The sequence below is a fragment of the Taudactylus pleione genome, unplaced genomic scaffold, assembly GCF_031769625.1.
Source record: "Taudactylus pleione unplaced genomic scaffold, aTauple2 ptg000168l, whole genome shotgun sequence".
In the NCBI taxonomy this organism is placed as follows: domain Eukaryota; kingdom Metazoa; phylum Chordata; class Amphibia; order Anura; family Myobatrachidae; genus Taudactylus; species Taudactylus pleione.
The window spans coordinates 1,115,175-1,131,998 of record NW_028284570.1 but is presented as its reverse complement, the minus strand read 5'-3'; positions in this window follow the sequence as shown (position 1 = coordinate 1,131,998).

Below are 16,824 nucleotides of genomic sequence, written 5' to 3'. Positions count from 1 at the left end.
CAGAGAATAGTGTGAGGGGAGATGCGGTATTAATGTGACAGGGAATAGTGTGAGGGGAGATGCGGTATTAGTGTGACGGAATAGTGTGAGGGGACATGCGGTATTAGTGTGACAGGGAATAGTGTGAGGGGAGATGCGGTATTAGTGTGACAAGGAATAGTGTGAGGGGAGATTCGGTATTAGTGTGACATGGAATAGTGTGAGGGGAGATGCGGTATTAGTGTGACAGGGAATAGTGTGAGGGGAGATGCGGTATTAGTGTGACAGGGAATAGTGTGAGGGGAGATGCGGTATTAGTGTGACAGGGAATAGTGTGAGGGGAGATGCGATATTAGTGTGACAGGGAATAGTGAGGGGACATGCGGTATTAGTGTGACAGGGAATAGTGTGAGGGTGATGCGGTATTAGTGTGACATTGAATAGTGTGAGGGGAGATGTGGTATTAGTGTGACAGGGAATAGTGTGAGGGGAGATGCGATATTAGTGTGATAGGGAATAGTGTGAGGGGACATGCAGTATTAGTGTGACTGAATAGTGTGAGGAGAGATACAGTATTAGTGTGACAGGGAATAGTGTGAGGGGAGATACGGTGTTAGTGTGACAGGGAATAGTGTGAGGGGAGATGCTGTATTAGTGTATCGCAATAGTGTGAGGGGAGATGCAGTATTAGTGTGACGGAATAATGTGACGGGAGATACAGTATTAGTGTGTCAGGGAATAGTGTGAGAGGAGATGCGGTATTAGTGTGACGGAATAGTTGGAGGGGAGATGCGGTATTAGTGTGACGGAATAATGTGAGGGGAGGTACGGAATTAGTGTGACAGAATAGTGTGAGGGGAGGTGCGGTATTAGTGTGACAGGGAATAGTGTGAGGGGAGATACGGTATTAGTGTGATAGGGAATAGTGTGAGGGGACATGCGGTATTAGTGTGACAGGGAATAGTGTGAGGGGACATGCGGTATTAGTGTGACAGGGAATAGTGTGAGGGTGATGCGGTATTAGTGTGACAGGGAATAGCGTGAGGGGAGATGCGGTATTAGTGTGACAGGGAATAGTGTGAGGGGAGATGCGGTATTAGTGTGATAGGGAATAGTGTGAGGGGACATGCGGTATTAGTGTGACTGGGAATAGTGTGAGGGTGATGCGGTATTAGTGTGACGGAATAGTGTGAGGGGAGATGCGGTATTAGTGTGACAGGGAATAGTGTGAGGGGAGATGTGGTATTAGTGTGATAGGGAATAGTGTGAGGGGAGATGCAGTATTAGTGTGACGGAATAGTGTGCGGAGAGATACAGTATTAGTGTGACGGAATAGTGTGAGGGAAGATGCGGTATTAGTGTGACAGGGAATAGTGTGAGGGGAGATACGGTATTAGTGTGACAGGGAATAGTGTGAGGGGAGATGCTTTATTAGTGTGATGCAATAGTGTGAGGGGAGATGCAGTATTAGTGTGACGGAAGATACAGTATTAGTGTGTCAGGGAATAGTGTGAGAGGAGATGCGGTATTAGTGTGACGGAAGAGTTGGAGGGGAGATGCGGTATTAGTGTGACGGAATAGTGTGAGGGGAGGTGCGGTATTAGTGTGACAGAGAATAGTGTGAGGGGAGATGCGGTATTAATGAGACAGGGAATAGTGTGAGGGGAGATGCGGTATTAGTGTGACGGAATAGTGTGAGGGGAGGTGCGGTATTAGTGTGACAGGGAATAGTGTGAGGGGAGATACAGTATTAGTGTGACAGGGAATTGTGGGAGGGGAGGTGCGGTATTAGTGTGATGGAATAGTGTGAGGGGAGATGCGGTATTAGTGTTACAGGGAATAGTGTGAGGGGAGATACAGTATTAGTGTGATGGAATAGTGTGAGGGAAGATGCGGTATTAGTGTTACAGGGAATAGCGTGAGGGGAGATGCGGTATTAGTGTGACAGGGAATAGCGTGAGGGGAGATACGGTATTAGTGTGACAGGGAATAGTGTGAGGGGAGATGCGGTATTAGTGTGAAGGAATAGTGTGAGGGGAGATACGGTATTAGTGTGACAGGGAATAGTGTGAGGGGAGATGCGGTATTAGTGTGACAGGGAATAGTGTGAGGGGAGATGCGGTATTAGTGTGACAGGGAATAATGTGAGGGGAGATACGGTAGTAGTGTGACAGGGAATAGTGTGAGGGGAGATGCGGTATTAGTGTGACAGGGAATAGTGTGAGGGGAGATGCGGTATTAGTGTGACGGAATAGTGTGAGGGGACATGCGGTATTAGTGTGACAGGGAATAGTGTGAGGGGAGATGCGGTATTAGTGTGACAGGGAGTAGTGTGAGGGGAGATGCGGTATTAGTGTGACAGGGAATAGTGTGAGGGGAGATGCGGTATTAATGTGACAGGGAATAGTGTGAGGGGAGATGCGGTATTAGTGTGACGGAATAGTGTGAGGGGAGGTGCGGTATTAGTGTGATGGAATAGTGTGAGGGGAGATGCGGTATTAGTGTTACAGGGAATAGCGTGAGGGGAGATGCGGTATTAGTGTGACGGAATAGCGTGAGGGGAGATGCGGTATTAGTGTGACGGAATAGTGTGAGGGGATATGCGGTATTAGTGTGATAGGGAGTAGTGTGAGGGGAGATGCGGTATTAGTGTGACAGGGAATAGTGTGAGGGGAGATGCGGTATTAGTGTGACAGGGAATAGTGTGAGAGGAGATGCGGTATTAGTGTGACAGGGAATAGTGTGAGGGGAGATGCTGTATTAGTGTGACAGGGAATAATGTGAGGGGAGATGCGGTATTAGTGTGACAGGGAATAGTGTGAGGCGAGATGCGGTATTAGTGTGACAGGGAATAGCGTGAGGGGAGATACGGTATTAGTGTGACATTGAATAGTGTGAGGGGAGATGCTGTATTAGTGTGACAGGGAATAGTGTGAGGGGAGATACAGTATTAGTGTGACAGGGAATAGTGTGAGGGGAGATGCGGTATTAGTGTGATAGGGAATAGTGTAAGAGGGCATGCGGTATTAGTGTGACAGGGAATAGTGTGAGGGTGATGCAGTATTAGTGTGACGAAATAGTGTGAGGGGAGATGCGGTATTAGTGTGACAGTGAATAGTGTGAGGGGAGATACGGTATTAGTGTGACAGGGAATAGTGTGAGGGAAGATGTGATATTAGTGTGATAGGGAATAGTGTGAGGGAAGATGCGGTATTAGTGTGACAGGGAATAGTGTGAGGGGAGATACGGTATTAGTGTGACAGGGAATAGTGTGAGGGGAGATGCTGTGTTAGTGTGACGCAATAGTGTGAGGGGAGATGCAGTATTAGTGTGATGGAAGATACAGTATTAGTGTGTCAGGGAATAGTGTGAGAGGAGATGCGGTTTTAGTGTGACGGAATAGTTGGAGGGGAGATGCGGTATTAGTGTGACGGAATAGTGTGAGGGGAGGTGCGGTATTAGTGTGACAGGGAATAGTGTGATTGGAGATGCAATATTAGTGTGACGGAATAGTGTGAGGGGAGGTGCGGTATTAGTGTGACAGGGAATAGTGTGAGGGGAGATACAGTATTAGTGTGACAGGGAATAGTGGGAGGGGAGATGCGGTATTACTGTGACGGAATAGTGTGAAGGGAGGTGCGGTATTAGTGTGATGGAATAGTGTGAGGGGAGATGCGGTATTAGTGTTACAGGGAATAGCGTGAGGGGAGATGCGGTATTAGTGTGACAGGGAATAGCGCGAGGGGAGATGCTGTATTAGTGTGACAGGGAATAGTGTGAGGGGAGATGCGGTATTAGTGTGACAGGGAATAGTGTGAGGGGAGATGCGGTATTAGTGTGACGGAATAGTGTGAGGGGAGATGCGGTATTAGTGTGACAGGGAATAGTGTGAGGGGAGATGCGGTATTAGTGTTACAGGGAATAGTGTGAGAGGAGATGCGGTATTAGTGTGACGGAATAGTGTGAGGGGAGATGCGGTATTAGTGTGACAGGGAATAGTGTGAGGGGAGATGCGGTATTAGTGTGACAGGGAATTGCGAGGGGACATGCGGTATTAGTGTTGCAGGGAATAGTGTGAGGGTGATGCGGTATTAGTGTGACATTGAATAGTGTGAGGGGAGATGCTGTATTAGTGTGACAGGGAATAGTGTGAGGGGAGATACAGTATTAGTGTGACAGGGAATAGTGGGAGGGGAGATGCAGTATTACTGTGACAGGGAATAGTGTGAGGGGAGGTGCGGTATTAGTGTGATGGAATAGTGTGAGGGGACATGCGGTATTAGTGTTACAGGGAATAGTGTGAGGGGGATGCGGTATTAGTGTGACGGAATAGTGTGATGGGAGATGCGGTATTAGTGTGACAGGGAATAGTGTGAGGGGAGATGTGATATTAGTGTGATAGGGAATAGTGTGAGGGGAGATACGGTATTAGTGTGACAGGGAATAGTGTGAGGGGAGATGCGGTATTAGTGTGAAAGGGAATAGTGTGAGGGGAGATGCGGTATTAGTGTGATGGAATAGTGTGAGGGGAGATGCAGTATTAGTGTGACGGAAGATACAGTATTAGTGTGTCAGGGAATAGTGTGAGAGGAGATGCGGTATTAGTGTGACGGAATAGTTGGAGGGGAGATGCGGTATTAGTGTGACGGAATAGTTGGAGGGGAGATGCGGTATTAGTGTGAGGGTGATGCGGTATTAGCGTGAAAGGTAATAGTGTGAGGGGAGATACGGTATTAGTGTGACAGGGAATAGTGTGAGGGGAGATGCGGTATTAGTGTGAAAGGGAATAGTGTGAGGGGAGATGCGGTATTAGTGTGATGGAATAGTGTGAGGGGAGATGCAGTATTAGTGTGACGGAAGATACAGTATTAGTGTGTCAGGGAATAGTGTGAGAGGAGATGCGGTATTAGTGTGACGGAATAGTTGGAGGGGAGATGCGGTATTAGTGTGATGGAATAGTGTGAGGGGAGGTGCGGTATTAGTGTGACGGAATAGTGTGCGGAGAGATACAGTATTAGTGTGACGGAATAATGTGAGGGAAGATGCGGTATTAGTGTGACAGGGAATAGTGTGAGGGGAGATACGGTATTAGTGTGACAGGGAATAGTGTGAGGGGAGATGCGGTATTAGTGTGATAGGGAATTGTGGGAGGGGAGATGCGGTATTAGTGTGATGGAATAGTGTGAGGGGAGATGCGGTATTAGTGTGACAGGGAATAGCGTGAGGGGAGATGCGGTATTAGTGTGACAGGGAATAGTGTGAGGGGAGATGCGGTATTAGTGTGAAAGGGAATAGTGTGAGGGGAGATACGGTATTAGTGTGACGGAATAGTGTGAGGGGAGATGCGGTATTAGTGTGACAGGGAATAGTGTGAGGGGAGATGCGGTATTAGTGTGACAGGGAATAGTGTGAGGGGAGATACGGTATTAGTGTGACGGAATAGTGTGAGGGGAGATGCGGTATTAGTGTGACAGGGAATAGTGTGAGGGGAGATGCGGTATTAGTGTGACGGAATAGTGTGAGGGGACATGCCCTATTAGTGTGAGAGGGAATAGTGTGAGGGGAGATGCGGTATTAGTGTGACAGGGAATAGTGAGGGGACATGCGGTATTAGTGTGACAGGGAATAGTGTGAGGGTGATGCGGTATTAGTGTGACATTGAATAGTGTGAGGGGAGATGCGGTATTAGTGTGACAGGGAATAGTGTGAGGGGAGATACAGTATTAGTGTGACAGGGAATAGTGGGAGGGGAGATGCGGTATTACTGTGACAGGGAATAGTGTGAGGGGAGGTGCGGTATTAATGTGATGGAATAGTGTCAGGGGAGATGTGGTATTAGTGTTACAGGGAATAGCGTGAGGGGGAGATGCGGTATTAGTGTGACGGAATAGTTGGAGGGGAGATGCGGTATTAGTGTGATGGAATAGTGTGAGGGGAGGTGCGGTATTAGTGTGACGGAATAGCGTGAGGGGAGATATGGTATTAGTGTGACAGGGAATAGTGTGAGGGGAGATGCGGTATTAGTGTGACGGAATAGTGTGAGGGGAGATGCGGTATTAGTGTGACGGAATAGTGTGAGGGGACATGCGGTATTAGTGTGGCAGGGAATAGTGTGAGGGGAGATGCGGTATTAGTGTGACAGGGAATAGTGTGAGGGGAGATGCGGTATTAGTGTGACAGGGAATAGTGTGAGGGTGATGCGGTATTAGTGTGACATTGAATAGTGTGAGGGGAGATGCGGTATTAGTGTGACAGGGAATAGTGTGAGAGGAGATGTGATATTAGTGTGATAGGGAATAGTGTGAGGGGACATGCAGTATTAGTGTGACGGAATAGTGTGAGGAGAGATACAGTATTAGTGTGACGGAATAGTGTGAGGGAAGATGAGGTATTAGTGTGACGGAATAGTGTGAGGGGAGATACGGTATTAGTGTGACAGTGAATAGTGTGAGGGGAGATGCTGTATTAGTGTGACGCAATAGTGTGAGGGGAGATGCAGTATTAGTATGACAGGAAATAGTGTGACGGGAGATACAGTATTAGTGTGTCAGGGAATAGTGTGAGAGGAGATGCGGTATTAGTGTGACGGAATAGTTGGAGGGGAGATGCGGTATTAGTGTGACGGAATAGTGTGAGGGGAGATGCAGTATTAGTGTGACGGAAGATACAGTATTAGTGTGTCAGGGAATAGTGTGAGAGGAGATGCGGTATTAGTGTGACGGAATAGTTGGAGGGGAGATGCGGTATTAGTGTGACGGAATAGTTGGAGGGGAGATGCGGTATTAGTGTGAGGGGAGGTGCGGTATTAGTGTGACAGGGAATAGTGTGAGGGGAGATACAGTATTAGTGTGACAGGGAATAGCGTGAGGGGAGATACGGTATTAGTGTGACAGGGAATAGTGTGAGGGGAGATGCGGTATTAGTGTGATAGGGAATAGTGTGAGGGGACATGCGGTATTTGTGTGACAGGGAATAGTGTGAGGGTGATGCGGTATTAGTGTGACGGAATAGTGTGAGGGGAGATGCGGTATTAGTGTGACGGAATAGTGTGAGGGGAGATGTGATATTAGTGTGATAGGGAATAGTGTGAGGGGAGATGCAGTATTAGTGTGACGGAATAGTGTGCGGAGAGATACAGTATTAGTGTGACGGAATAGTGTGAGGGAAGATGCGGTATTAGTGTGACAGGGAATAGTGTGAGGGGAGATACGGTATTAGTGTGACAGGGAATAGTGTGAGGGGAGATGCGGTATTAGTGTGATAGGGAATTGTGGGAGGGGAGATGCGGTATTAGTGTGATGGAATAGTGTGAGGGGAGATGCGGTATTAGTGTTACAGGGAATAGCGTGAGGGGAGATGCGGTATTAGTGTGACAGGGAATAGCGTGAGGGGAGATGCGGTATTAGTGTGACAGGGAATAGTGTGAGGGGAGATGCGGTATTAGTGTGAAAGGGAATAGTGTGAGGGGAGATACGGTATTAGTGTGACGGAATAGTGTGAGGGGAGATGCGGTATTAGTGTGACAGGGAATAGTGTGAGGGGAGATGCGGTATTAGTGTGACAGGGAATAGTGTGAGGGGAGATACGGTATTAGTGTGACGGAATAGTGTGAGGGGAGATGCGGTATTAGTGTGACAGGGAATAGTGTGAGGGGAGATGCGGTATTAGTGTGACGGAATAGTGTGAGGGGACATGCCCTATTAGTGTGAGAGGGAATAGTGTGAGGGGAGAAGCGGTATTAGTGTGACAGGGAATAGTGAGGGGACATGCGGTATTAGTGTGACAGGGAATAGTGTGAGGGTGATGCGGTATTAGTGTGACATTGAATAGTGTGAGGGGAGATGCGGTATTAGTGTGACAGGGAATAGTGTGAGGGGAGATACAGTATTAGTGTGACAGGGAATAGTGGGAGGGGAGATGCGGTATTACTGTGACAGGGAATAGTGTGAGGGGAGGTGCGGTATTAATGTGATGGAATAGTGTCAGGGGAGATGTGGTATTAGTGTTACAGGGAATAGCGTGAGGGGAGATGCGGTATTAGTGTGACAGGGAATAGCGTGAGGGGAGATGCGGTATTAGTGTGACGGAATAGTGTGAGGGGACATGCGGTATTAGTGTGACAGGGAATAGTGAGGGGACATGCGGTATTAGTGTGACAGGGAATAGTGTGAGGGTGATGCGGTATTAGTGTGACATTGAATAGTGTGAGGGGAGATGCGGTATTAGTGTGACAGGGAATAGTGTGAGGGGAGATGTGATATTAGTGTGATAGGGAATAGTGTGAGGGGACATGCAGTATTAGTGTGACGGAATAGTGTGAGGAGAGATACAGTATTAGTGTGAGGGAAAATGCCTTATTAGTGTGACAGGGAATTGTGTGAGGGGAGATACGGTATTAGTGTGACGGAATAGTGTGAGGGGAGATGCGGTATTAGTGTGACGCAATAGTGTGAGGGGAGATGCAGTATTAGTGTGACAGGGAATAGTGTGACGGGAGATACAGTATTAGTGTGTCAGGCAATAGTGTGAGAGGAGATGCGGTATTAGTGTGACGGAATAGTTGGAGGGGCGATGCGGTATTAGTGTGACAGAATAGTGTGAGGGAAGGTGCGGTATTAGTGTGACAGAGAATAGTGTGAGGGGAGATGCGGTATTAATGTGACAGGGAATAGTGTGAGGGGAGATGCGGTATTAGTGTGACGGAATAGTGTGAGGGGAGGTGCGGTATTAGTGTGAGGGGAGATACAGTATTAGTGTGACAGGGAATAGTGGGACGGGAGATGCGGTATTACTGTGACTGGGAATAGTGTGAGGGGAGGTGCGGTATTAGTGTGATGGAATAGTGTGAGGGGAGATGCGGTATTAGTGTTACAGGGAATAGTGTGAGGGGTGGTGCGGTATTAGTGTGACGGAATAGTGTGAGGGGAGATACAGTATTAGTGTGACAGGGAATATTGTGAGGGGAGACGCGGTATTAGTGTGACAGAATAGTGTGAGGGGAGATGTGGTATTAGTGTGACAGGGAATAGTGTGAGGAGAGATACAGTATTAGTGTGACGGAATAGTGTGAGGGAAGATGCGGTATTAGTGTGACAGGGAATAGTGTGAGGGAAGATGCGGTATTAGTGTGACGGAATAGTGTGAGGGAAGATGCGGTATTAGTGTGACGGAATAGTGTGAGGGGAGATGCGGTATTAGTGTGAGGGGAGATACGGTATTAGTGTGAGGGGAGACGCAGTATTAGTGTGACGGAATAGTGTGAGAGGAGACGCGGTATTAGTGTGACATGGAATAGTGTGAGGGGAGATACGGTATTAGTGTGACGGAATAGTGTGAGGGGAGACGCGGTATTAGTGTGACAGGGAATAGTGTGAGGGGAGATGCGGTATTAGTGTGACAGGGAATAGTGTGAGGGGAGATGCGGTATTAGTTTGATGGCATAGTGTGAGGGGAGATACAGTATTAGTGTGACGGAATAGTGTGAAGGGAGATACAGTATTAGTGTGAGGGGAGATGCAGTATTAGTGTGACAGGGAATAGTGTGAGGGGAGATGCGGTATTAGTGTGACAGGGAATAGTGTGAGGGGAGATGCGGTATTAGTGTGACAGGGAATAGTGTGAGGGGAGATGCGTTATTAGTGTGACAGGGAATAGTGTGAGGGGAGATGCGGTATTAGTGTGACAGGGAATAGTGTGAGGGGAGATGCGGTATTAGTGTGATGGCATAGTGTGAGGGGAGATACGGTATTAGTGTGACAGGGAATAGTGTGAGGGGAGATACAGTATTAGTGTGACGGAATAGTGTGAGGGGAGATGCAGTATTAGTGTGACGGAATAGTGTGAGGGGAGATGCGGTATTAGTGTGACAGGGAATAGTGTGAGGGGAGATGCGGTATTAGTGTGACAGGGAATAGTGTGAGGGGAGATGCGGTATTAGTGTGATGGCATAGTGTGAGGGGAGATACAGTATTAGTGTGACGGAATAGTGTGAGGGGAGATGCAGTATTAGTGTGACAGGCAATAGTGTGAGGGGAGATGCGGTATTAGTGTGACAGGGAATAGTGTGAGGGGAGATGCGGTATTAGTGTGACAGGGAATAGTGTGAGGGGAGATGCAGTATTAGTGTGACAGGGAATAGTGTGAGGGGAGGTGCGGTATTAGTGTGATGGAATAGTGTGAGGGGAGATGCGGTTTTAGTGTTACAGGGAATAGTGTGAGGGGTGGTGCAGTATTAGTGTGACGGAATAGTGTGAGGGGAGATACAGTATTAGTGTGACAGGGAATATTGTGAGGGGAGACGCGGTATTAGTGTGACAGAATAGTGTGAGGGGAGATGTGGTATTAGTGTGACAGGGAATAGTGTGAGGAGAGATACAGTATTAGTGTGACGGAATAGTGTGAGGGAAGATGCGGTATTAGTGTGACAGGGAATAGTGTGAGGTAAGATGCGGTATTAGTGTGACAGGGAATAGTGTGAGGGAAGATGCGGTATTAGTGTGACGGAATAGTGTGAGGGGAGATGCGGTATTAGTGTGAGGGGAGATACGGTATTAGTGTGAGGGGAGACGCAGTATTAGTGTGACGGAATAGTGTGAGGGGAGACGCGGTATTAGTGTGACATGGAATAGTGTGAGGGGAGATGCGGTATTAGTGTGACGGAATAGTGTGAGGGGAGACGCGGTTTTAGTGTGACAGGGAATAGTGTGAGGGGAGATGCGGTATTAGTGTGACAGGGAATAGTGTGAGGGGAGATGCGGTATTAGTTTGATGGCATAGTGTGAGGGGAGATACAGTATTAGTGTGACAGGGAATAGTGTGAAGGGAGATACAGTATTAGTGTGACAGGAAATAGTGTGAGGGGAGATGCAGTATTAGTGTGACAGGGAATAGTGTGAGGGGAGATGCGGTATTAGTGTGACAGGGAATAGTGTGAGGGGAGATGCGGTATTAGTGTGACGGAATAGTGTGAGGGGAGATGCAGTATTAGTGTGACAGGGAATAGTGTGAGGGGAGATGCGGTATTAGTGTGACAGGGAATAGTGTGAGGGGAGATGCGGTATTAGTGTGATGGCATAGTGTGAGGGGAGATACAGTATTAGTGTGACAGGGAATAGTGTGAGGGGAGACGCGGTATTAGAGTGACATGGAATAGTGTGAGGGAAGATGCGGTATTAGTGTGACGGAATAGTGTGAGGGGAGATGCGTTATTAGTGTGACAGGGAATAGTGTGAGAGGAGATGCGGTATTAGTGTGACAGGGAATAGTGTGAGGGGAGATGCTGTATTAGTGTGACAGGGAATAATGTGAGGGGAGATGCGGTATTAGTGTGACAGGGAATAGTGTGAGGGGAGATGCGGTATTAGGGTGACGGAATAGTGTGAGGAGACATGCGGTATTAGTGTGACAGGGAATAGTGTGAGGGGACATGCGGTATTAGTGTGACAGGGAATAGTGTGAGGGGAGATGCGGTATTAGTGTGACAGGGAATAGTGTGAGGGGAGATGCGGTATTAGTGTGACAGGGAATAGTGTGAGGGTGATGCGATATTAGTGTGACATTGAATAGTGTGAGGGGAGATGCGGTATTAGTGTGACAGGGAATAGTGAGAGGAGATGTGATATTAGTGTGATAGGGAATAGTGTGAGGGGACATGCAGTATTAGTGTGACGGAATAGTGTGAGGAGAGATACAGTATTAGTGTGACGGAATAGTGTGAGGGAAGATGCGGTATTAGTGTGACGGAATAGTGTGAGGGGAGATACGGTATTAGTGTGACAGGGAATAGTGTGAGGGGAGATGCTGTATTAGTGTGACGCAATAGTGTGAGGGGAGATGCAGTATTAGTGTGACAGGGAATAGTGTGACGGGAGATACAGTATTAGTGTGTCAGGGAATAGTGTGAGAGGAGATGCGGTATTAGTGTGATGGAATAGTTGGAGGGGAGATGCGGTATTAGTGTGACGGAATAGTGTGAGGGGAGGTGCGGTATTAGTGTGACAGAGAATAGTGTGAGGGGAGGTGCGGTATTAGTGTGACAGGGAATAGTGTGAGGGGAGATACGGTATTAGTGTGACAGGGAATAGTGTGAGGGGACATGCGGTATTAGTGTGACAGGGAATAGTGTGAGGGGAGATGCGGTATTAGTGTGATAGGGAATAGTGTGAGGGGACATGCGGTATTAGTGTGACAGGGAATAGTGTGAGGGTGATGCGGTATTAGTGTGACAGGGAATAGTGTGAGGGGAGATGCGGTATTAGTGTGACAGGGAATAGTGTGAGGGGAGATGCGGTATTAGTGTGATAGGGAATAGTGTGAGGGGACATGCGGTATTAGTGTGACAGGGAATAGTGTGAGGGTGATGCAGTATTAGTGTGAGGGGAGATGCGGTATTAGTGTGACAGAGAATAGTGTGAGGGGAGATGTGATATTAGTGTGATAGGGAATAGTGTGAGGGGAGATGCAGTATTAGTGTGACGGAATAGTGTGCGGAGAGATACAGTATTAGTGTGACGGAATAGTGTGAGGGAAGATGCGGTATTAGTGTGACAGGGAATAGTGTGAGGGGAGATACGGTATTAGTGTGAGGGGAGATGCTGTATTAGTGTGACGCAATAGTGTGAGGGGAGATGCAGTATTAGTGTGACGGAAGATACAGTATTAGTGTGTCAGGGAATAGTGTGAGAGGAGATGCGGTATTAGTGTGATGGAATAGTTGGAGGGGAGATGCGGTATTAGCGTGACGGAATAGTGTGAGGGGAGGTGCGGTATTAGTGTGACAGAGAATAGTGTGAGGGGAGATGCGGTTTTAATGTGACAGGGAATAGTGTGAGGGGAGATGCGGTATTAGTGTGACGGAATAGTGTGAGGGGACATGCGGTATTAGTGTGACAGGGAATAGTGTGAGGGGAGATGCGGTATTAGTGTGACAAGGAATAGTGTGAGGGGAGATGCGGTATTAGTGTGACAGGGAATAGTGTGAGGGGAGATGCGGTATTAGTGTGACAGGGAATAGTGTGAGGGGAAATGCGGTATTAGTGTGACAGGGAATAGTGTGAGGGGAGATGCGGTATTAGTGTGACAGGGAATAGTGTGAGGGGAGATGCGGTATTAGTGTGACAGGGAATAGTGAGGGGACATGCGGTATTAGTGTGACAGGGAATAGTGTGAGGGTGATGCGGTATTAGTGTGACATTGAATAGTGTGAGGGGAGATGCGGTATTAGTGTGACAGGGAATAGTGTGAGGGGAGATGCGATATTAGTGTGACGCAATAGTGTGAGGGGAGATACAGTATTAGTGTGACGGAATAATGTGACGGGAGATACAGTATTAGTGTGTCAGGGAATAGTGTGAGAGGAGATGCGGTATTAGTGTGACGGAATAGTTGGAGGGGAGATGCGGTATTAGTGTGACGGAATAGTGTGAGGGGAGGTACGGAATTAGTGTGACAGAGAATAGTGTGAGGGGAGGTGCGGTATTAGTGTGACAGGGAATAGTGTGAGGGGAGATACGGTATTAGTGTGATAGGGAATAGTGTGAGGGGACATGCGGTATTAGTGTGAGGGGAGATGCGGTATTAGTGTGATAGGGAATAGTGTGAGGGGACATGCAGTATTAGTGTCAGGGAATAGTGTGAGGGTGATGCGGTATTAGTGTGACAGGGAATAGCGTGAGGGGAGATGCGGTATTAGTGTGACAGGGAATAGTGTGAGGGGAGATGCGGTATTAGTGTGATAGGGAATAGTGTGAGGGGACATCCAGTATTAGTGTGACTGGGAATAGTGTGAGGGTGATGCGGTATTAGTGTGACGGAATAGTGTGAGGGGAGATGCGGTATTAGTGTGACAGGGAATAGTGTGAGGGGAGATGTGATATTAGTGTGATAGGGAATAGTGTGAGGGGAGATGCAGTATTAGTGTGACGGAATAGTGTGCGGAGAGATACAGTATTAGTGTGACGGAATAGTGTGAGGGAAGATGCGGTATTAGTGTGACGGAATAGTGTGAGGGGAGATACGGTATTAGTGTGACAGGGAATAGTGTGAGGGGAGATGCTTTATTAGTGTGATGCAATAGTGTGAGGGGAGATGCAGTATTAGTGTGATGGAAGATACAGTATTAGTGTGTCAGGGAATAGTGTGAGAGGAGATGCGGTATTAGTGTGACGGAATAGTGTGAGGGGAGATGTGGTATTAGTGTTACAGGGAATAGCGTGAGGGGAGATGCGGTATTAGTGTGACAGGGAATAGCGTGATTGGAGATGCGGTATTAGTGTGACGGAATAGTGTGAGGGGACATGCGGTATTAGTGTGACAGGGAATAGTGAGGGGACATGCGGTATTAGTGTGACAGGGAATAGTGTGAGGGTGATGCGGTATTAGTGTGACATTGAATAGTGTGAGGGGAGATGCAGTATTAGTGTGACAGAGAATAGTGTGAGGGGAGATGTGATATTAGTGTGATAGGGAATAGTGTGAGGGGACATGCAGTATTAGTGTGACGGAATAGTGTGAGGAGAGATACAGTATTAGTGTGAGGGAAGATGCGGTATTAGTGTGACAGGGAATTGTGTGAGGGGAGATACGGTATTAGTGTGACGGAATAGTGTGAGGGGAGATGCTGTATTAGTGTGACGCAATAGTGTGAGGGGAGATGCAGTATTAGTGTGACAGGGAATAGTGTGACGGGAGATACAGTATTAGTGTGTCAGGCAATAGTGTGAGAGGAGATGCGGTATTAGTGTGAAGGAATAGTTGGAGGGGCGATGCGGTATTAGTGTGACAGAATAGTGTGAGGGAAGGTGCGGTATTAGTGTGACAGAGAATAGTGTGAGGGGAGATGCGGTATTAATGTGACAGGGAATAGTGTGAGGGGAGATGCGGTATTAGTGTGACGGAATAGTGTGAGGGGAGGTGCGGTATTAGTGTGAGGGGAGATACAGTATTAGTGTGACAGGGAATAGTGGGACGGGAGATGCGGTATTACTGTGACAGGGAATAGTGTGAGGGGAGGTGCGGTATTAGTGTGATGGAATAGTGTGAGGGGAGATGCGGTATTAGTGTTACAGGGAATAGTGTGAGGGGTGGTGTGGTATTAGTGTGAGGGGAGATACAGTATTAGTGTGACAGGGAATATTGTGAGGGGAGACGCGGTATTAGTGTTACAGAATAGTGTGAGGGGAGATGTGGTATTAGTGTGACAGGGAATAGTGTGAGGAGAGATACAGTATTAGTGTGACGGAATAGTGTGAGGGAAGATGCGGTATTAGTGTGACAGGGAATAGTGTGAGGGGAGATGCGGTATTAGTGTGACGGAATAGTGTGAGGGGAGATGCGGTATTAGTGTGATGGCATAGTGTGAGGGGAGATACGGTATTAGTGTGACAGGGAATAGTGTGAGGGGAGATACAGTATTAGTGTGACGGAATAGTGTGAGGGGAGATGCAGTATTAGTGTGACAGGGAATAGTGTGAGGGGAGATGCGGTATTAGTGTGACAGGGAATAGTGTGAGGGGAGATGCGGTATTAGTGTGACAGGGAATAGTGTGAGGGGAGATGCGGTATTAGTGTGATGGCATAGTGTGAGGGGAGATACAGTATTAGTGTGACGGAATATTGTGAGGGGAAATGCAGTATTAGTGTGACAGGCAATAGTGTGAGGGGATATGCGGTATTAGTGTGATAGGGAATAGTGTGAGGGGAGATGCGGTATTAGTGTGACAGGGAATAGTGTGAGGGGAGATGCAGTATTAGTGTGACAGGGAATAGTGTGAGGGGAGGTGCGGTATTAGTGTGATGGAATAGTGTGAGGGGAGATGCGGTATTAGTGTTAAAGGGAATAGTGTGAGGGGTGGTGCAGTATTAGTGTGACGGAATAGTGTGAGGGGAGATACAGTATTAGTGTGACAGGGAATATTGTGAGGGGAGACGCGGTATTAGTGTGACAGAATAGTGTGAGGGGAGATGTGGTATTAGTGTGACAGGGAATAGTGTGAGTAGAGATACAGTATTAGTGTGACGGAATAGTGTGAGGGAAGATGCGGTATTAGTGTGACAGGGAATAGTGTGAGGTAAGATGCAGTATTAGTGTGACAGGGAATAGTGTGAGGGAAGATGCGGTATTAGTGTGACGGAATAGTGTGAGGGGAGATGCGGTATTAGTGTGAGGGGAGATACGGTATTAGTGTGAGGGGAGACGCAGTATTAGTGTGACGGAATAGTGTGAGGGGAGACGCGGTATTAGTGTGACATGGAATAGTGTGAGGGGAGATGCGGTATTAGTGTGACGGAATAGTGTGAGGGGAGACGCGGTTTTAGTGTGACAGGGAATAGTGTGAGGGGAGATGCGGTATTAGTGTGACAGGGAATAGTGTGAGGGGAGATGCGGTATTAGTTTGATGGCATAGTGTGAGGGGAGATACAGTATTAGTGTGACAGGGAATAGTGTGAAGGGAGATACAGTATTAGTGTGACAGGAAATAGTGTGAGGGGAGATGCAGTATTAGTGTGACAGGGAATAGTGTGAGGGGAGATGCGGTATTAGTGTGACAGGGAATAGTGTGAGGGGAGATGCGGTATTAGTGTGACAGGGAATAGTGTGAGGGGAGATGCAGTATTAGTGTGACAGGGAATAGTGTGAGGGGAGATGCGGTATTAGTGTGACAGGGAATAGTGTGAGGGGAGATGCGGTATTAGTGTGATGGCATAGTGTGAGGGGAGATACAGTATTAGTGTGACAGGGAATAGTGTGAGGGAAGATACAGTATTAGTGTGACGGAATAGTGTGAGGGGAGATGCAGTATTAGTGTGACAGGGAATAGTGTGAGGGGAGATGCGGTATTAGTGTGA